We start from the raw sequence: 23,414 nt of genomic DNA, 5'->3' as shown, positions 1-23,414 counted from the left end.
GTCGATGTACATTACTTTCTGCTGCGTACTGTACTTAGTTTATCGCCAGTCCACTACTGAGCATGGGTCTCCTCTCAGACTAGAAAGCCGATGTACATTATTTTCTGCAGCGTACTGTACCTACTTACCTACTGTTTATTTATGAATAGGAACACTTTGCGGAAATCAAACCTAGGATTTTAAGAATAGAATCACAAATTAGTACGTAGTACAGTTTTTTAAGAATTTTATTATCCTAATCGTTTTATCTCACAGCAATAAGGAAGTTATATTAGTGGATTGTTGATTGTTTTACTAGGTAAATAATTTATGTACATTTACACATGTTCGCTAAATATTTTTTGTCAAGAAGCTACTGCTTGGTGCCCTAGTGTTATCAATGCCGGTAGGGGATATAAAGTGATTATCTTCTTCTTCTCTATACCTATATAAAAATGAATCGCTGAACGTGTTGGTGATCGCAAATCTCGAGAACAGCCGAACCGATTTCGCTAATTCTTTTTTTATAATATTACTTGAAGTACGAGGATGGTTCTTACGGAGGGTAAAATTTACAAAATTGCCTGAAAAAGAATCGACTGTTAGGCGGCACTTTTATCTACTAGGCTACCATGGCTTTACGTTGCTGCTTCATTAGTAGTAATTTTTTTTTAAAGAATATTAGCCATGTTAAATGACTAATATTACCCTTTCCTCTCCAACTAAGCGTCGAGCTTGTGCTAGGAGTAGGTACGACAATAGTGCAACGGGCGGGGTTTTGAATCGTCGACCTTTCGGTTTTCAGTACACTCCTTTACCCGTTGAGCTATTGAGGCTCACAAATTATGTTATAATTCAGTGTCGTTCTTTATTTACTACCAATTAATAGGCAAATAATTAGTAGGTAAACTTGAATACGCCTTGTAATAAAAACACAGTTAAAATGTCAATCGATCTAGCATTTTACTTGGAGTTCATGGAAAATACAAAGTAGCGAACGTTTATGATGTAAGCAAATGCATATAGCATTCCTAACTCGATTATGTATTAGCATAAATTTTACATAATTTATCCATTTATAACACTATTTTATTTACTCATAGCAGCTTATTCAATTGTTTTATAACATGATCAAATTAAGAATGCAAATAAAAGAATTTGCCCACCCAGAATGATTCGTTTTTAATTTTTTTTTAATTTTTTTTAATTTTATTTTTAATTCAGATACAAGTTAGCCCTTGACTGCAATCTCACCTGGTGGTAAGTGATGATGCAGTCTAAGATGATAGCGGGCTAACCTGGAAGGGGTATGGCAGTTTTTATTAAACCCATACCCCTTTGGTTTCTACACGGCATCGTACCGGAACGCTAAATCGCTTGGCGACACGGCTTTGCCGGTAGGGTGGTAACTAGCCACGGCCGAAGCCTCCCACCAGACCAGACCAGAAATTTAGAAATTATAAAATTCCAAACCCCTGCCAGGAATCGAACCCGGGACCTCCCACTATTAAGACCACAGCGCTCACCACTGCGCCAGGGAGGTCGTCAAAAAAATTCAGATACAAGTTAGCCCTTGACTGCAATTCCACGTGGTGATAAGTGATGATGCAGTCTAAGATGGAAGCGGGCTAACCTAGAAGGGATATGGCAGTTTTTAGCCTTGAAAACCGGGGAAGCTTTTTAATTTTAAGCGTAGCATATATGTACACAGATTAGCAATAAAACAGTTCTGCAATGAGAGTGCATTAAAACATCAATAAATTAAAAAATGTGACGCTCGTAACAGTCTAAATACCTACTGGGAACAAAAAAAAAACCCGTTGTAATACCCGTTTCTAGGCTAAGTAAACTTAGCAATTCATTTTAAGTAGTGGCAACTGTGTACGTTTTTAAAATAAGCTCCCAAAAGACACAATTATTGGAGACGTCTCTCAACAAGTTCAAAGTTTTTTATAAAAACTTATTGAAAATCCTATCAACATGTAAAGAATTATTTTAATGATAAGAAAGCTTGAGAATGTGTTGCTTTAATAGCTTTGGTAGTTCTAATAAGTTTTGAGTGATAATGTGAAAAAGTGATAGTAGAAAAAATGGCCAGTTGAGTTTTTGTGGACTTCTTCTCAGACCGGGCGCGTTTGGAACTCTTGTAGCTTTAGTTTTAAGTTTACGCAATTCATTATCACCATTACATCAAATATTTTACAAATTCAACAATTGACATTCAAAGAGTATACAATGATACATGTTTTGAATAAATAGCTTTGACATTGACTTTGAAATTTGAATGCGTGAGACAATCGTAAATCGCAATATGAGAGTGTGGCCCATCGAGTCCTTTGACATGCAATAACTTGAAGATTTACATAACACGGCACTTAACTTCAAGTAGTATGCTTGATACATTAACTAAAGTTTTGTACCCTACTTGAGCAAATAAAAAATTATTGAATTTATTAATAGAAAGTGGAAGATGTCGCCAAGTGTGTGAATTTTTGATTTTTTTAGGGTTCCGTACCTTAAAAGTAAAAAACGGAACCCTTATATCCTATAAGGTCTTATTATTTTATATTAACTTTGCTGTCTGTCTGTCTGTCTGTCGGTCAAGAAACCTAGAGGGTACTTCCCGTTGACCTAGAATCATGAAATTTGGCAGGTAGGTAGGTCTTATAGCAGACATTAGGGGAAAAATCTGAAAACTATGAACCTGTGGTCACATCATACAAAAAAAATTGTGTTCATGATATTATAATAGTTAGTATTTTCAATTATCAAAGTAATGTAACTATATCAAGTGGGGTATCATATGAAAGGGCCTCACTTGTGCATTCAAAAACAGCTTTTTATTTATTTTTATTTGCATCATAGTTTTTTATTTATCATGTAAAATGTTGAAAAAATACGACTGTAGTACGGAACCCTCGTTGGCGAGCCTGACTCGTGACACTTGTTTTTTTTTTACTTACTACGGGTTACATTGCAGCGCAATCATGAGCATACCGAACGGCGTACCTACTCGTGAGGTGAGCCATACCTTCTTAAAATTTCCAAACTGTTCATTTGCTACACGGTGGTAGGTATAGGTACAACCGTTCCTGAAATAGTCTAGAACCTACATTCTTAACATGCTATACCAGGTGTTTAGTGTTTCTGCGGTGGGAAGTGGCTGAAGTACTAGTGAAATATTAGTGCACATTCTTTTTGAGCTAAAATAGTCGAGGCCAAGTTTAATTTGAGCGTTTTGAATGATCGATAGAGAAATAAACAAACGTATGTTTGCTAATTCTTAAAGTATCCGTATGCTAAGAAAAATAAAGTAGATATTATGAGATCCGCGTGACATCACAAAAAGTATTCAATACCTCCAATTTGCAATCGAATATGGTTCGTTAGAACGTCCGCCTTCTAATCGAAGGTTGGGGGTTCGATCCCGCGCACGCACCTCTAACTGTTCGAAGTTATGAGCGTTTTAATTAATTAAATATCACTTGCTTTAACGGTGAAGAAAAACATTGTGAGGAAACCTGCACGCCTGACAGTTCTCCATAATGATCCCAATGAGCCAGCGTGGTAGACTATGTCCAAAACCTTCTCAGAGAGGTGACCCGTCCTCTGTAGTGAGCCGGCGGCAATGGGTTGATCATGATGATGATGATGATGGTTCGTTAATACCACATTCAAAGAATACCAACAGGCCAAAATAAAAAGATATTACAAAGGTTGGTCAAATACTAAAATAAAAAGTTACTCTGTATAATTTTCGAATTTTTTTTTTTTTGTGTAGAGAATCTTGTATATAGGTATATAAGTGTTATACGTAAAAAGAAGTAAGAGACATGTTATGAATACGTACCATGACGTAAGGTTTTTTTGACTTATTGGTAAAAAATGTACCATTTGCGTTCTTAAGTCATAACTCATAATCGGCTTTTAGTTATTTCGTTTTAAGTATGTCTAGACTTCTATTATACATATTATGTTTTAAAACAAGTTCAAATATACATTTAGTAGGTCATAATTATATATTAAAGGATAAACAAAAACCACATATGGCTTTATTCCATAAATGGAAATCTAATATCTTATTCTTAGTAACTTAAATAGTCTGAACCTGACTAAAATATGTAATATAAGTATTTTAACAGCGAAAACATTTAAATTCTATACTTAACTTAGCGAGAACATAAAATGTCACGATTTGCATATTTTAGGAGTCCATTTTAGTATTTCTTAAAAATCGGTTGCTCTTTTTTTCGACAAGGATATAGATTATAGAATCTCGGGACTTTAGTATAACTAATAAGTATTGTGCTCGATGAAAAACTTCGGGAAAATGAAGTAATTTTTTTTTAATCACTTGATGATGGCCGAGATTTGGTCATTTAACTTTTTTTAAATTTAAATTGAAAACTAGCCCGCCCTGGCTTCGCTAGGGTGGAATTTCTGGTTTTTTTTATTAGGTGATGACAGCGCGCCGGCCTCTTAGAACTCTTCTTTATTATAATTGGTGAGGAAAACGGAAGCTGGAAGAGCTTTCCGTATTCTAGCAATGCGTATAGAAACTAGGAAGCGAATCGCTTCGTACGAGTCCGTGGGATTTCGACTAAGTATGTAGGTCTACATACACCTACATACTTTGTCGAAATTCCACGGACCATACGAAGCGATTCGCTTCCTAGTTTCTATGCGCACTGCTAGACTGGGCATCAAGAAAGGCTGCACCTAGAGGTGTAGCCTTTTTTGATGCCTCGCGGTGCGATACTAAAATGGCGAAGCCTTTTTTGATGAAATTTGGTACAGAGTTAGCTTATATCCCGGGGAAGGACATAGGCTACTTTTCATCCCGGAAAATTGATGAGTTCCCACGAGATTTTCAAAAACCTAAATCCACGCGGGCCAAGCCGCGGGCATCAGCTAGTCTTTTATAAGTAGGGGTCTAGGTAATAGATTAGAGGAAACCTACGTGCAATAACTCAAGTTTCTAGAACCAAAGTTTGAGCTGTGCATTAATAAGTATGTCAGTCAGTCAGTTTCTCATATACATATAGATTAACGGGACCACCCGGCACATGCAGACGAACCTATTGACCATTGCTCAACGAGACGTCACTTCATATTTGTTAATAAATAGGTCGTGTACTAGTAAGTAACAATAAAAACAAAGTAATTTACAGCGCCTACGCACCGTCGCTACGCGTAGCCAACCCATTGGTACGGTGTGACCACAAATTACCTAATTTAGTTTATGAACAATAAAAAAAAACCGATACAAATTTGCCCTTGATTGCGATCTCACCTGAATTGAATTGAAATTGAAATACGCTTTATTGTACACAATCATAAAAAGAATCACAAAAGTAACACACCAGGTGGTAAGCCTTAAAAAATAAACGTTTTTCTTTCTTTCTTTTAAGTGATGAATTATGATACAGTCTAAGATGAAAGCGGGTTAACTTGGAAGCGGTTGACACATCCCTAGTCGGTTTCTACGTGTCATCATACCGGAACGCTATATCACTTGGCGAATGGCGGCTTTGCCGGTAACGAAAAGGCAAAATTCAGACTCGAAAGTTGGGCACCCATCCAGCTACAGATTTGGGTCGACGTTGCTTAGTAATCGTAATCAATTGAATTTCCTTGTACAGCTAGGCCACACTTCTCTCACTAGGTCACAATGTAGGTATCTCTCATTAGGCCACACATCCCTCAAAGTCATCTTGAGTTTTCTCTTCCACTTTTAATATGGGAACCTTCTAGGCACAGACCGCCTAATAGCCGGACACCCCCGATCGCCAAGCTTAGGCAGTTGCTTAGCAAAAGTCGGCCCACGCCCGTCGGTACCCTCATTCCGCACATTGTCTTGATTACGTGACTTTTGAGTCCACCAATCACAACAAAGCATTCTCCCTTGTCCCCCGCCAACATTTTACGATTTCGTTTTCATGCTAAACCTTGTATATACGTACTCTTGAAGTTGAATTCTCTGTGGTTCTAGGCTAGGGCGCTCCATCTTAGGCTGTATCATCACTTGCCAGCAGGTCGAATTGCAGCCAAGCGCTTGTCTATAAAACTATCTTATAATTTATATCTATTTGGGTGTCACAAACTATTTGGTGCTCCATTATGATTACCCAACCAATCACAAACGAAACTATATTTTGTAACCGAATTTCGAATGTTTCTGAAAACATTTTTGAATTAGATAATATGGGTATCTTTAAGTCAAGAGTGAATAGGTATGTTCTTAGGCAAGCACGCTCCATCTTATGCTGAATCATCACTTGCCAGCAGGTCGAATTGCAGCCAAGCGCTTGTCTATAAAACTATCTTATAATTTATATCTATTTGGGTGTCACAAACTATTTGGTGCTCCATTATGATTACCCAACCAATCACAAACGAAACTATGTTTTCTAACCGAATTTCGAATGTTTCTGAAAACATTTTTGAATTAGGTAATATGGGTCTATCTTTAAGTCAAGAGTGAATAGGTATGTTCTTAGGCAAGCGCGCTCCATCTTAGGCTGAATCATCACTTGCCACCAGGTCTGATTGCAGCCAAAAGCTAGTCTATAATTAATTTAAAAAAGTTAGGTACCAGTAATCCTCAAAGTAGCCTAAATGTAGCCCACACTACACTATCGGCATCCAACCACTTGTAGTTGTAGGTACATTTCTTTCAATTAGAGCAGATATAAGCGACCTTGGCTAGCAGCGGGGCCGCTTCCTACATTAATTTGCATTGAATATAAACGCGTGCAGTCCAAATGTTGTTAAAGCTTGGAAATTAGAGGATGTTAGGATGGAAACCAGGTCAGGAATTCCGACACACTTTGATTGCTGAGAGTGTGTGTACAGTATATAGTACAATATCATAGCTTTAATACTACTAAAGAAATACATGTACTTCCTACAGTCGGTTGACGACGACCACACTAATAGTACTAACGTACTATAGATACAGCAACCATGTGGTGTCTACAGGTAGAGGTCTTCAGTGCTTTCTTCATACAAACGTAGGAGGGAAAATACAACAATATTCGATATTGTACGCACAAAACTAAGTATTATATCGATTTACCTCGTCTTTATCTAGGTTCATTGATATATAAAACATTGAAAAAATATTGATTTAAAAGTTACGAGCCTCAAAAGATTCCTATTTTAACACTAAATTTATGTCAACTTTGGGCGTAAATAAATAAGATTAGGAATATGAAAATTCTAAAAAAAAATATCATTAAACATAGTTTATTTATTCATTGGTTGAAATAACTTTACTTTGCAAACATAAATTCAGTAGTTTTTTCTCAAAAATACTTTTCCTAAACCCTTTTCGCGCGCTTTATTTCGGTGAAAATCATCGTGCCTCTCACCTTTCTCATACAATGTCAAGTGAAAAGCAAACATGTTACCCACGTGCGCTGCCAATTTCGGTCGAGCGTCCTGCGTCACCAGCCAATTTAGCCGGACATTTGGGTAAAAAGGCCGGTTAACCTTATTTTTTAGTCTTCATCTACATATTTAAAGGAAAAGGTGACTGACTGACTAACTAATCTATCAACGCACAGCTCAAACTAATAGACGGATCGGTCTGAAATTTGGCATGCAGATAGCTATTATGACGTAGAGTCCGCGTGGAATTAGGTTTTTAAAAATCCCGTGGGAATTCTTCGATTTTCCGAGATAAAGAGTAGCCTATGTCACCCTCGAGATCTTTAACTATATCCATGCAAAAAATCACGTCGATATGCTCTGTTTGTACGTGATTGTAGGACAAACCAATAAACAAACACACTTTCGCATTTATAATATGGGTACTGATCTATCAGTGAAAAAAATTCAAATCGGATCTTCCGGAGATTTCTAGTTTCGGAGATTTCTCAGTCCCTACACCCAAACTTATAATCTTTACCTCTTTATTATAATAATATGAGTGTAGTTTTGAATGACTTAAGTACACGTATTACAGTAATCGGTGCAAACTGGACGTTAATAGTTGTAGTTTACGGCGTGCATACATTATTTACTCAAAGGTCGCGTTTCTAGGACGGATGAGGTAATATGAACAGAAATATGAATTTGTTAGCTTTATATTTAATTCGAGAGTGTTTACTTGTCTGTGATTAATTTTATTTCCGATGAATGTGCTTGTAGATGGAAGATTAATACATCTATACATATAACATGCGCAACCCAAAATACGATCTACTGCAGCTTATAATACAGGGCAAGATAAAAGGCAGACGTAGACCTGGCCGTAGACGAATATCCTGGCTCAAGAACCTTCGCCAGTGGTTTAACATGAGTACAAGATCACTGTTTAGGGCAGCAGTAAACAAGATCCAGTTAGCCTTAATGATTGCCAACCTTCGGTAGGAGATGGCACTTGAAGAAGAATACATATAACAATTAACGTTAGTCTATCTGTTCGATTTGTCTAATATTCTGAGAGGAGACCTGTGCTTACTAAAAAATCTATTAAAAGTATGCTCCTGAAAAAAGCATTATCACACAATTGAAGATTATCTAAATGATAAATGAGCGTGGATTTGACCTGCAGCTCGTTCCAGCAACGCGCAGGACAGCAAATACTTTTTTTATACATGTCATATTGTATATCAAATCGTTGAAAAGAGCAACCGCCGAGTTTCTTGCTGGTTCTTCTCGGTAGGAAAGGTATTCTGAACCAGTGGTAGATGCCTCTGACTATTCAAAAATACTTGTAAAAATTTAATTGAATAAAACATATTTTTATTTTATTTTATTTTACTGCTTACTGCTTACTGCTTAGTAATGCCAGCGATAGGTTGAGATGATGACGATGATGGTACCCAGAGGCGTCTTTACCTATGGTGCAGGGTGTGCGGCGCACACGGGCGCCGGGTCTAAGGGGGCGCCGAGCGCCCTCTAATGCGACACCTCCAAAGATGCGTCGATGCCGGCGGCGGCGCTCTCAAAGACCCTGCGCTCGTGTTATGGCCGACGCCGTCATCATTTAAAATTGCACCATTTGCATCCGAATTTCCGTTTGAAAATATAACTGTTAGTATTCCATTTTGACCCTGCTCCTACTAGACTAGAGGGCGCCAGGGTACTGGTTGCACACGGGCGCCACAAGGGCTAGAGACGCCTCTGATGGTACCTTTATTTATCCAAACTATTCAAACCTGGAAATTACTAGGTTACAAATATGTTGCGCAGGCCTAGTCTCATAGTATAAAAAATGAGAAATAAAAAGTTGATTGTTCTTCTGCTCGTAAACCTCATCAAACAATGCCGGTTCTTTAAAAAGATCCTCTTTCCGCGAAAGATCCGAATACACGGCAATAAAACTAATTAGCGAACTCGAAAGCTGCTAAAAGAAGCAAAGCATTCTAATTTGTTGCCTAAATAGAATTGGAAGATAATGTAACAACCAATGATCTCGATAATTGAATGGGTAATAGGTACACGATGTTCTCTATATACAGGATGTAACCAGAACCTAAACACAATAGAATAGAATAGAATAGAATGTTTTTTATTCATGTAAACTTTTTACAAGTACTTATGAATAGTCAGGTAGTTTTAATTTACCACTCCAATCCAATAACAATAACCATTTGCGTCATTTTGAGTTTTACAGCCGTACTCAGAATCGCTTAATCGTTACATAAGTTTAGTTAAAACGAGACAGAGCTATATCTCTCACATAAATCTGTCCCGTTTTAACTCAATCTTAAGTAACGATTAGCAACTCTGAGTACGGCTGTTAGTGATTTAGTATTTTTCAAACCAGCAATGTATAGCGTGTAAAACTCGGGTCAATACCCCCACCTACGAACGTGGCATTGAATCCGAATGGCCTACTTACGCAACGTTCATTGACCTCTAGCGTCAGTCAGATATTTTATTTGCAATATATTATCGTGAAATTTTACAAAATATAGGATTTTTAAAAATATTTTTTCGCGTTTTTTAGGGTTCCGTACCTCAAAAGGAAAAACGGAACCCTTATAGGATCACTTTGTTGTCTGTCTGTCTGTCTGTCCGTCTGTCTGTCAAGAAACCTACAGGGTACTTCCCGTTGACCTAGAATCATGAAATTTGGCAGGTAGGTAGATCTTATAGCTGAGCTGACATTTGGGGAAAAATCTGAAAACCGCGAATTTAGGGTTAGATCACACAAAAAAATTAAATTGTGGTCATGAACTAATAATTAGTATTTTCAACTTTCCAAGTGAGTGACTATATCAAGTGGGGTATCATATGAAAGGTTTCACCTGTACATTCTAAAAAAGATTTTTATTTCATTTTATGCATCATAGTTTTTGAATTATCGTGCAAAATGTCGAAAAAATACGACTGTTGTACGGAACCCTCATTGCGCGAGCGTGACTCGCACTTGGCCGGTTTTTTTGTGATATCATAATATCAGTAGGAATCATCAGTTAGTACTATCACCTGTCTTCGTTTTTGCTAGCGTTCTGGTTACACTCTGTATATTTCAGTAAGGTAGATTTTTTTGGAATAGATATATCTAGTAAGATTAAAGAATAATATGTTGAAGAAATACTGGGAAACATCAGAGATGAGTTGTGACTCTTCCTCGTTTTACGTGAGTAGGTATATCAAGAAAATGAAATACCATAGAAGACATTTAGAATTCACAAACAAAGTCAAGATGTTTGCTGATATAAACCACGCACAATTCAATTCAACATACATCAATACTTAAAATTCATTGCTTACAATGCCGTAGACAAGGGCATCGAAGCAATGACCGTGAAATTATAACGCGTTTTTATTTGTGCTCCGTATGTAAAGTTTCGCCCTATAGTTTCGTCCAGTCCGTCTGTCTGTCTGCCTGTCTCTCCGTTTGTCTATGTGTGTGAGAATGTATATAAAATAAACTATGAAAGCTGCAGTAAGGTTGTTTAGTACAGTTACAGAACCATATTATCGCTACACAGAGACATATTTCAGATTTTTTTTCATTTTTATGGTTCCGTACCTCAAAAGGACAAAAGGAATCCTTATGTGATCACTTCGTTGTCTGTCTGTTTGTCTATCTGTCTGTCCGTCTCTCCGTCTGTCCGTCGTGTCTGTCACGAAAACCTATAGGGTACTTCCCGTTGACCTAGAATCATCTTTGACAGGTAATTAGGTCTTATACCACACACGTAAAGGAATAAATCTGAAAATCGTGGATATTCAGTTTTCAAAGTAAGATTACTATACCAAGTGGGTAATACTATATCATATGCAAGGGCTTTACCTGTATATAGTAAAACAGATTTTTATGCATAATATATAACATGATTAATGATGCAAAATGTGTACGGAACCCTCGATGCGCGAGTCTGACTCGCACTTGACCGGTTTTTTTTCCTGAACAATGAAAAGCGTGAGTCGAAAAAGGATTGTGGTCGTGAGATTGCAGTCAAGGGCTAACTTGTATCTGAATAAAAATTTAAAAAAAAACATTATGGAGAACTCTCAAGCATGCAGTTTCCCTCATACATATTACGTAGGTACCTACATTAAAAGACAATAATATATTAAAAGTATTTCGCTGCTCTATTTATTTGAAACTCTTCTATTTTGAGTTCGCAATCTATAAATCAACGGCAAGCATTAGTTTATATGAACACACCCACACGCCGAAAAATATATTCAAACAAACATTTTCTAACTACCCTATGTTGGTTTAGCAATAAGGTTCGTTTTCCTTTGCACTATTTGTAGGAATTCTGAAATATTTTTTGTTGCACAATGGAAGAAAATACCTACGTAACAGCTAACATCAGCCTTGAACTGAAAGGTACAGGAATAAATTGTGGTTATGCGTGGAATTTTCATTGAAACATCGATATGACTAAAACATAATAATTTATTATGCACGACGTCCACGTCAAAATTGAGTCTCTATTCGACGAATTCATACATCGATGAGGTACTTCGATGAGCTACCAGTCGAATTCATCAATAATTTAATGCTTCGCAAATTCTTTCTGTGTCGCATATCAGTAGACTAGCTTCTGCCCACGGCTTCACCCGCGTGGCTTACACGAAACAAATTGCATTTTTTTTTCAGAAACAAACATTACAACATCTAGACGCGCACCCTGAACAGCACTGAATAACACATATAACCTTCCGATCCCCATTTCATCCCTTTAGGGGGTAATTTTTTTATAGTCGTTTCTTAGCTGACACCTAACCTCAAGAAAAAACCTACTTTCCAAATTTCAAGTTAGTAATATCAATAATTAAAACTATCCCATACAAACTTTCATCCCCTATTTTACCACCCTTATGGGCGAATTTTCCAAGAATCCTGAAACACGTATTTCTTCATTTGTGACCGAGAGATCACAAATGAAGAAATAGAAAAAGTCACCCAAATACCAATTTTCATGCAAATAACTTGAAAAATGACGGACTTTCATACAAACTTCCATACCCCATCTAACCCACTTAGGGGTGGAATTTCGAAAAATCCTTTCTTAGTGGATACCTACTCTTTACAAAGAATAGACCTTCCAAATTTCATGTCTTTAGGACCAGCGGTTTAGGCTGTGCGTTGATATATATGTCAGTCAGTCAGTCAGTCAGGACTTTGAATTTTATATATATAGATTACGCCCGCGTCTTTATACCCGTGGTGGAATTAGGTTTGTAAAAATTCCGTGGGAACTATTTGATTTTTTCGGGATATAAAGTACTTACTCGAAATAGACAGGATACCAAGAAGATGGTGGCCGTAAGTTTGGATTCCCTATACCGAACGGTCGCTATTGCATTTCAAGATAGAAACTATCCTATGTATTAACCCGAAATAATTATTACTAGCTATAAGTTCTATGCTATCTGTATGCTACGTTGCGTTCAAATCCGTTCAGTAAAATTCAGCGTAAAGTATGCACCGACAGACAGGCAAACAACTAAAAAAATACGCTTTTGAACTCTATATCGATAACAATGCTTCCTCCGATTAAAATTTTCAAAATAAAATAATTAATGTACAGAAATCATCCAGTTATAAATTACTATAGATAAGTATAGATAAGATTATTCTCTAGTTTAGATATAGTACAATAATCTACACAATGATACTGGCTATTACAAAACAATTCTCTTATGTAATAAGTACGTTAAATCATAAGCATATCATATGTCAAGTTTATCGAGCGTACGAAATGTCTTGGCAAAAAACCGCGTACTTATGTGCCATTGACCTTAAAACGCGGGAAGTCGGGCTTCGGAGAGGAAACGCATAATTAATGTAACAAGTATTGTACAAAACTTGCCCGTTTTTCTTATGCCTTTCTTTATTGTTACACAACTGCCTAAATCTGTATAATATTTTCAGAGTTCATAATCACTACCACTGTGTCACTACAGAGCAACGGATCGACGTGATTTTTTTCATGGGTATAGTTTAAGACCTGGTGAATGACATAGGCTACTTTTTATCCCAGAAAATCAAAGAGTTCCCACGGGATTTTTTAAAATCTAAATCCACGCGTACGAAGTCGTGGACATCAGCTAGTTTTAAATATATTATGTGAGTTTCTTTATTCCATCATAACTTCTAAATGCATGAACAGATTAGAACGACGTATGGAGTATCATATATAATATCTGTCACCGGCTGTACTCATGTATTTAGTCGGGCTAACGTCGACTAAATACCTACGTGAGTACACGCCCGCCCTAGCGACCCGCCCTAGCGACCCGCCCCGGCTTCGCATGGGTGCAATGTAGATACTAATGTGGTGTCAGTGATGAGTAATTAATAATCCATATTTCCATACTAATATTATAAATGCGACAGTTTGTTTGTTTCGTGTAACTTTGACTACATATTGAGGCAGCGCACATCTTGGAAACTCCCAAATGATGAAATGGATTTTTTTCCGACCTAATTCGCATTATTTCAATTTCCCTAGGGATCTCAAATTTTTTGAGAATTAAACTATACCTATAAACCTTCCTCTTGAATCACTCTATCTATTGGTGAAAACCGCATTAAAATCCGTTGCGTAGTTTTAAAGATCTACGCGTTCATACATACATACAGACGCGGGAAGCGACTTTATACTATGTAGATATGGAAATCACTCTAGTTTAAAGTTTAAACGCTAAAATAGCCGTTATTAGATCCTTACATTTTCCTGAGTGACGCTAGCTACATTTTTTTAAATCTATTAGTATGTCGGCTGTATTTGATTTTCATAATTTTCATAAATTAAGTACTCGTTACAAATTCTTTTACAAATGCAAAATCTTTCACAAAGTTCATGAAGTGTACACCTTACTTTGATTTGGAATGGAGATAGAGGGAGATAGCTTAGAACCTGACTTAATTCAAATTAATTTAATTCAAATTTCTTTATTGCGAATATGGGTAAACAGTGAAGATGTTACAAAAACAAAAAGGTATAGCTTAATACATAAGCTAATTTTTTTTATACCCGCAGGACTTTTAAAAAAAACCTGTAGGTATCCATGCGGACGAACTCGCGGACATCATCTATATGTATGTCATAACATGTAATATTTATCTGATTGACAAATTCATACATGGATTGAATTGCTATCACCATGTTACAGTTTCATTTATGATCATTAATTTATTCAGTAGACTTGACAATGTTTACACTTAAACTAAAGATAAAACACAAAACTCCATTAGAACTAATTAGCGCAGTGTTTTTAGGGTTCCATACCCAAATAGTGCCAACGGGAACCTATTCCGTTCCGTCCGTCCGTCTGTCTGTCAGTGGGCTTGTATGTCGTGAACCGTAATAGGTAGAGAGTTGAAATTTTGCCGCTATGACAACAAAACTTAACCTTATAAAAATTTCAAAATGGCTGCCATGAAAATTTAAATAAAATAAAATGTTATTGCTTGACCGATGATAATTGGTACGGAACCCTTCATGTGCGAGTCCAACTCGCACTTGACCTTTTTTTTGTTTATTATTTATCGATGACATATTAACTCTTGACGGGTTATCATCTGACCGCAATTTCACCATGGTACTAAATGAAATAAATGATTCAAGGACGTAGCATCGACCTGGAAAAGGCGATAAGAGATTTTTAAGACTTGAGGGTGTGGCCTAGTTAGTTGTAGCAGCACATACAGTAGAGTACGACTCTCTTGGCACTTAAGGGGACTCACTTCAGACTTCTTCATACAAACGTAGGAGGGAAAATACAACAATATTCGATATTGTACGCACAAAACTAAGAATTATATCGATTTACCTCGTCTTTATCTAGGTTCATTGATATATAAAACATTGAAAAAAATATTGATTTAAAAGTTACGAGCCTCAAAAGATTCCTATTTTAACACTAAATTTATGTCAACTTTGGGCGTAAATAAATAAGATTAGGAATATGAAAATTCTAAAAAAAATATCATTAGACATAGTTTATTTATTCATTGGTTGAACTAACTTTACTTTGCAAACATAAATTCAGTAGTTTTTTCTCAAAAATACTTTTCCTAAACCCTTTTCGCGCGCTTGATTTCGGTGAAAATCATCGTGCCTCTCACCTTTCTCATACAATGTCAAGTGAAAAGCAAACATGTTACCCACGTGCGCTGCCAATTTCGGTCGAGCGTCCTGCGTCACCTTAAATGACATTGACAGGGGGGTGCTGTTGGAGAACAAGGCTTAGAATATTCAAACAAGAACAAAGGGGAAACTTGACGGCAACGTTAGTCCCGATTTTCGCCACCTTGTCGCACGAAGTCAGTAATTTGATGGGTGACCGACCAAAACGTAACGCTATCATCACTCATCTAAGCTAAGTAAGTACTTCTTTCTAATATTCGTTTATTGGTGATACGCGGTTTCTTGAAATATTACACCTAATGCGATGATCCTTCCGCATACGACTCAATTCGAATTATACCACTTCTATAATTTTTAAAATCTTGTTGCGAGTTTAGGATTCAAAGAAAAAACAAATTCAAAAAAAGAACACTAATGCAATCCCCCCGATCCTTTGCATGTGGCAATGCGCATTGCAAGGCAGGAATTCAAAATAAAACCTGAATCAAAATATGCAAACGCACAGAAAAGGCTTGACAAACCAAACGTGTGATAACAACGACTCTTTGCCAGTATACCTTTTGCATACCCTACCCTGTCCTCCAAGTATCTGTACCCTTATTATAAATGCGAAAGTGTGTTTGTTTGTTGGTTTAACCTTCAATCACGTCGCAACGGTGCAACGGATTGACGTGGTTTTTTGCATGGGTATAGATAAAGACCTGGAGAGTGACATAGGCTACTTTTTACCCCGGAAAATCAAAGAGTTCCCACGGATAAAAACCTAATTCCACGCGGATGAAGTCGCGAGCATCAGCTAGCACCCTATACTTGGAGGACAGGGTGGGGTATATTTACAAGACAACTTCAATAGCAAAACAGTTCTCCAAGTTGGAGAATATGGTATTGTCATGAGTCATGATCTAAACCCATCGCAATTTGCAGGCTCATTAATGAGTACAGGTCTCCTCTCAGAATGAAAAGAAGAGAGGTTAAGGCCATAGTCCATCACGCTGGCGAAGTGCGGATATATTATGAAGAACTGTTAGACATGCAGGTTTCCTCACAATGTTTTCCTTCACCGTTACAGCAAGTGATATTTACTTAATTTCTTAAAACGAAACTCCGACAAGTTAGAGGCGGTACTCACTTAACATCAGGTTACCCGCTTGCTCGTGTGCTCGAAATTTTTATTTAAAAAAAGGCGTGACGCTCAGATTGAACCCTGGACCTCTTGAATAGCAGCCCGAAGTGTTAACCACTAGGTTATTACTGTTTTATACGCACGCCATCTTACACAACACAACATTATCAGACAAGCATCTTGGAAGTCCAATAATTTATTTCACGTCTCATTTCAACTTGTGTTCGATGCATTTTCCGGCAAAGTATGCGAATACATCCGTTCTTCTTTTCTTTATTTCGATCGCACATCAGTCAGTCACTCGCCGCACGTACCGCAAGTGCCAATCGTTTTACTTACTATATTTTTTTAATAAGGGTGATTCTAAACGGCTAGTCGCGGCGACCGCAGCCGCTAACTACAACATTTGTAGCGACTGCATGCCTAACTGGTCGCTACAAACAGCTACATTCTTTTTTTTGCGGGTGTCTCCACTTTATTTGTTAAAAATATAAAAGTCGCAGATTTTGGTCAGAGCATCTCGTACTCTCCATGTTCCATTATTGATAGCAAAGACTCAATTTTTCATTGAACTCTACCGTAATTAATGTACTATCTTGCATTATGTTGTCTTGTGCACAATACATGTTTTCTTTCAGTTATGCCACGCTGCACCCTTGCAATAATATTGGCAACTAGTCGCGTTTGTAAGCGTTATAGCGCAGTAATATATTATGTAGAAGTCGAGCCGCATGCGGCTACTCAAGTTACCTGTTTGTAGTCGTGGCCAAATATTTTAGTAAACACCGAGGACTAAATGGTAAATATGGCTTATTTGAATAACTCGGAAACGCGCTCGGCCAGCAGCCCGCAACTAGCCGCTTAGTAGAAAATCGTTCCAAGACTGATGCGATCACAAGATGCGTTTTCGGTGTGTTATGGGGCCGCACCGCTGTGGATTTGAGTATTGGGTGCCATACAGATGTTGCTACAACTATAGCGTTGAATCGCACCACCCATTCCCGTCTTGTCTCTCTGGTCCCAAGTCAGTTGCGCATACGCTGTGGCGCCGCGCGACGTCGTAACGCATCGTGTGACATGGTACAGCGATTTCTATGTAGGATGATGCAGCGGCACCGCTCAGGCACCGCAGTGTCAATGCAACGAATCGTGTGGTTTCACTTTAAGCCGTAGAGAAAGAGAGAGACCTGCTGATAAATGCATGGTTTTCGAATGTTGGCACGTGCGGCGAGTGGCTGATAGATGTGCAATCAGCTTCATCTGTCGCCCGCGGTGAAAGCGAAGGCGACCAATTTATTTCGGGTTGCGTCGTCGTAAGCAGGTCGATTGATTCGCTCGATTGTGAATGGCATTTTTATTGTTTATTGTTAACTGCCGCGACTTCCCGAGCATACTGATTTAATTTAATAGAAGGGCTGATTCATTTTTTGCGCAGCGGATCAGCCTGGCTGTCCAGCGCGGAAATGCAGCCAGTATTCTTGGCACCGTTCCACGTGGGCATAATTTGTATAGTAATTAGATAAGGGCTTTAAATTTTATTGTAAAAATAGAAAACTTCATCTGGGGCCATTTTTCGGCCACGGCAAACCATGACAGCAAAGCTTTGTCACCATGATAACTGATAGCAAATTACGTTTTAAATTCAATATGGATTCCATCAACTACTTGCCGTAAAAATCCAAATGCAAAAAATTTCAATTTTTAATCGTATAGTTATTAGTTACATACGTTATAGTTAGGTAGGTTTTTATTAATTCAAATAAGAGAGAGAGGAGTTAGCCCTTGACTGCAATCTCACCTGGTGGTAAGTGATGATGCAATCTAAGATGGATGCGAGCTAACCGAAGAGGCATGCTTGTATAGATACATTAGAAATAAAGTCTTTATTTGTGTCATGGGCATTCTTCTTCTTCGCTCTGGGCTGGTTTCCGCACTTAAACGTTTCCGTCTGTTGTGCGTGTGTCATGGGCATGGCAGTTATTTTAATTTTTAGGGTTCCGTACCTCAAAAGGAAAAACGGAACCCTTATAGGATCACTTTGTTGTCTGTCTGTCTGTCTGTCAAGAAACCTACAGGGTACTTCCCGTTGACCTAGAATCATGAAATTTGGCAGGTAGGTAAACCTTATAGCTGACATTTGGGGAAAAATCTGAAAACCGTGAATTTAGGGTTAGATCACACAAAAAAAAATTGTGGTCATGAAGTAATAATTAGTATTTTCAACTTTCGAAGTGAGTGACTATATCAAGTGGGGTATCATATGAAAGGTCTTCACCTGTATATTCTAAAACATATTTTTATTTATTTTTATGCATCATAGTTTTTGAATTATCGTGCAAAATGTCGAAAAAATACGACTGTAGTACGGAACCCTCATTGCGCGAGCCTGACTCGCACTTGGCCGGTGTTTTAAACTGTTAATTGATATTAAAAATAAAATAAACGCCGACAGTATTTTTGTAACTCTGAGCACATCTGTATTCTGTACCAAAGCTGCTGTGTGTCATAATTTATGACACTAGCTAAAATTAAAGATCGTGAAGCGGTTACTCTGTGTTAAGCCCTCGAAGGTCGCCGAATATCCGGGCTTTGTAGTTTTACGACGCGCGACGGTCGCAGAACAAAAATATCCAAATTACGGCGACATAAAAACCCTAACCACCGACAGACCTTAGAGGAAACATAAACAGTATCTATACCCAATGAAAAACATCGGGCAAGTGCGATTCGGACTCGAACACGAAGGGTTCCGTACCATCGTACAAGAAATATTTAATTTAATTTTTCCAAATTTTCATGGCAGCCTTAATGAGATTTTTATTATTTTTTGCTTTAATATATCGGCAATTAGAAATACACATTCTGTGAAAGTTCTATTACTGTTCACGAGATACAGGCCGCTGACAGACAGACGGACGGACGGACAGACAGTCTTAGTAATAGGGTCCCGCTGGAAACCTTCGGGTACGGAACCCTAAAAACCAGTTTAAAAATAACTAAATGAGAATCTAAACATGTCGAGGTGCATTTTACGTATTACGAGTTTATCTATTTACCACAACTCCTTGTATGTTGCCACGTTGTTTTTGTAGGCCAAGAGTCCTCTGACATAAGTAACGACCACTGTGGTCTTATTAGTGAGAGGTCCCGGGTTCGATTCCTGGCAGGGATTAAGAATTTTATAATTTCTAAATTTCTGGTCTGGTCTGGTGGGAGGCTTCGGCCGTAGCTAGTTACTATCCTACCGGCAAAACCGTGCCGCCAAGCGATTTAGCGTTCAGGTACGATGCCTTGTAGAAACCAAAGGGGCATGGGGTTATTAAAAACTCCCATACCCCTTCCAGGTTAGCCCGCTTCTATTTTAGACTGCATCGTCACTTACCACCAGGTAAAATTGCAGTCAAGGGCTAACTGTATCTGAATAAATAAATAAAAAACGACTAAAGTATAACTTCGATAGAGTCAATTCTTTTACCTGTATGATACACGACGCGCACTGATACATGCCTATGCCTATATATAAATATTCACCACACAAACCAAAGCTTCGTTTTCAAATTGTGCAAACAATTTACCTAAAATGGCTCTGGTTTGGCATATATCTTTTTGGATAAATCATCAACATCGCAACTCCTAAAGGGGATAATTGCTATGAAAAAGGAACGCGGAAATATTATTTCTATCTAACCCACGTCATAACAGTGCATATTTTTGGAACGTCAATTACTCATACGTGCTAAATGCTTACGACACTGTCTTAATTCATTTATCTAAGTTGGGTGTTATTAGGTACAACGGCTCTAACACTGGAATAGTCAAGATAGGCACTTCTTTAGTGGACCATTCGTCATATTCAAGCTTTTGCGATGTATTAAGGTTGAATATGACACAATTTAGAGCCGCAATAGCTCAACTGGTAAAGGAGTGGACTGAAAACCGAAAGGTCGACGGTTCAAACCCCGCCCGTTGCACTTTTGTCGTACCTAACTTCCAGCACAAGCTTGACGCTTAGTTGGAGAGGAAACGGGAATATTAGTCATTTAACATGGCTAATATTCTTTTAAAAAGAAAAAAGAATTATGTCGTCTGAATGATCCCCCAGATAGCCCCCATCTTGACCATCCATTTCATCCGAAAAAACACAGCTTTTTCAAGTCGCACTTCAATAAGTATTAATTTAATAGTTTAACGGCATTCAACTCTGAAATGTTAGAGCCAGAGGTGCGTGCCCGGGATGAACCTCCCGAATAGAAGGCGGAAGTCTACCAGGCTATATTATTATCACGGCTCTTACTATACATTGTATTAGGACATAATATTTTGTGCCACTAACTCTTGACCTAGAAAGTAAACCCACCTACCACAAGATAATAACAAGCGCATCTCATCGAGATCTCTCAAGTGTTCATAATCTCGAGTGTGCTTTGAACCCGATGCATTTCAAGTGCATGCATACCTACATTCAATTGTGCTTTCTATAATAATTAATATGCGAATTTGGTTCTTAGGCTTATAATAATAAGAATCAATACAGTACAGTACATATTAGTGGCACGGAATTCGCACGTGTTTGGCTTGTTTGGTAGATAATTTTTGTTTCTTTCAGTATGAAATAATTGATTAGAAAATACGGCGTCGCAGCTAGGTACTTTCTTTTCTAGCTATTTCAATCTTCTTCTTCTTCCTTACCTTATCCCTCATTACGTGGGGTCGCGTCGGCACAACATGCATTTCTAGCTATTTCAATAACGTTTTCAAGTCTGTCGTGTTCAAGTAGGTATAACTGTAAGATATAAAAATGTACCTAGGTCTACATTTCTATACGGCCCTTCAGTAAATAAAAATAATAATAAAAGCTTTATTTTTATCCTTTCCTAACTAATTTTACATTACTTAATCTATAGTTTACTTAATTAGATATTCTTTATTTCTATTCTTACTAACTAAGGACTTAATATTTACACTAACAATTTAAAAAATCTAATCTCTTTATAAAAAAGTTTTTCTCCATTTAAGTCGTAGGATTTGCCTTATTGCGTCTCTCGCTTTAGTCTCACGTCTTATATCGGAGCTTCTTACGCGATCTTTTAGTCTCAGTCCAGTGAATAAAAATACGAAAACATAATATTGTATACCTTGGATTAATTATTGTTCAAAAATTAATTATATTGGTACGTATAACCTTTAGAATAAAATCTCAGATTTGTAATAGAGACTAATAGTTATAAACAGTTTTTCTATATACGTATAATACAGTCGAGAAAAACAAGTAGAAAAACTTACAATTGAAAAAAAGTTTGGAAAAAAAACGATTTAATTAGGAGATTAGAACTTTAATTGCTTGTATTAAGTAACTAGGCGATGGCCGCGATTTTAGTAGTGCGGGTCCTCTCCGTTAGGCCGGAACGGCCAGACGGGGGTACGGGCCTCGAGGCTTGGCCTCCTAACCCGGGTGTGGCGCTGGGTATCTCTGTGCCCAGGTGTTTGTCTTTTAGCCGGTCAACCGGCTAGGGCCTGCCATCTTGGCTTTGGGCCCTGGTGATTTGGCTGTCTATGTTTTGTTCACCGCGCAGCGGGTGGATCAACCCACGTCGCCGCGCGCGTTGATGTTGTAGGTCCGTGTTATTCTGGAGTGGGTATCCGCACGACGGCGCTAGGTACGCCGTCCAGTGCAGAGACGAGGTCTTGTCCGGTGGGTCTCGCGTCGTCGTGGTCGTCGTCGCTGGTGTCGCCTGCGCGTTGTGCTGGTGACGGCGATCGAAGGAGCTCTCGAGGTAGTGGACGCCCGGTCATCGATCGGGGGATGAGTGGAGCGAAGCCGTGGAGTTGTCCACGTAGATAGAAGTTTTGAATTAATCCCGTAGCATGGGCGCTGGCAGCAAGGTGCAAGGGAGTACACACACACGCATATATTTAGGGATTTAAATAAATACTCTGACGACCTCCCTGGCGCAGTGGTGAGCGCTGTGGTCTTAATAGTGGGAGGTCCCGGGTTCGATTCCTGGCAGGGGTTTGGAATTTTATAATTTCTAAATTTCTGGTCTGGTCTGGTGGGAGGCTTCGGCCGTGGCTAGTTACCACCCTACCGGCAAAGCCGTGCTGCCAAGCGATTTAGCGTTCCGGTACGATGCCGTGTAGAAACCAAAGGGGTATGGGTTTAATAAAAACTGCCATACCCCTTCCAGGTTAGCCCGCTATCATCTTAGACTGCATCATCACTTACCACCAGGTGAGATTGCAGTCAAGGGCTAACTTGTATCTGAATTAAAAAAAAAAGTCAACTATTTATTATTCACTGATTGCAAGATACAATTTGCGATAAGGAAAAAAAGCTCACTCGACGCGTCCATAACTGCCAGAGCCGAATAATTATTTAGTCATGTGCACTGTTCAGTGACAACCGATTAGTCTACTTATTCACTACTTACGAGTGATTAATTGAATTATTTTGATTAACGACATAAACACCACGCTTAATTGCTTATTTGGGTGACAAAAACGCTGTCAAATTTTTTGTGCGAAGTATCAGAACAGAACCACTAGTAAATAGATTTCTTTAGTTTCTAAAATTTAAACGTTAATTCGTTTTTGCCAGCATTAGTTTTACCGTCCAGTTATAATATGAGATCTGAATATAATATAATATCAAGAGTGAATAGGCATCTTCTAGGCAAGCGCGCTCCATCTTAGGCTGCATCATCACTTGCCACCAGCTGCGCGATTGCGGGAGAATGACA

General features: G+C 38.2%; 1 protein-coding gene and 1 long non-coding RNA gene across 2 annotated transcripts in view; both read left to right on the top strand.

Moving 5' to 3' along the window:
- Window positions 1-23,414, top strand: part of LOC117982475 (uncharacterized) — a 190,038-nt gene that overhangs the window by 83,609 nt on the left and 83,015 nt on the right. The gene's annotated exons all lie outside the window — the stretch shown is intronic.
- The window catches only part of LOC138402371 (uncharacterized), a 160,190-nt gene continuing 142,586 nt past the window's right edge, over window positions 5,811-23,414 (top strand). Inside the window, exon 1 of the long non-coding RNA XR_011236774.1 lies at window positions 5,811-5,930. This is a non-coding gene — a long non-coding RNA (uncharacterized lncRNA). The remainder of the gene's footprint in view (window positions 5,931-23,414) is intronic.

This window comes from Maniola hyperantus, chromosome 5 (assembly GCF_902806685.2).
Source record: "Maniola hyperantus chromosome 5, iAphHyp1.2, whole genome shotgun sequence".
Lineage (NCBI taxonomy): Eukaryota > Metazoa > Arthropoda > Insecta > Lepidoptera > Nymphalidae > Maniola > Maniola hyperantus.
Note: the sequence above shows the minus strand (reverse complement) of the source record. Positions and strands in the feature narration are given on the sequence as shown.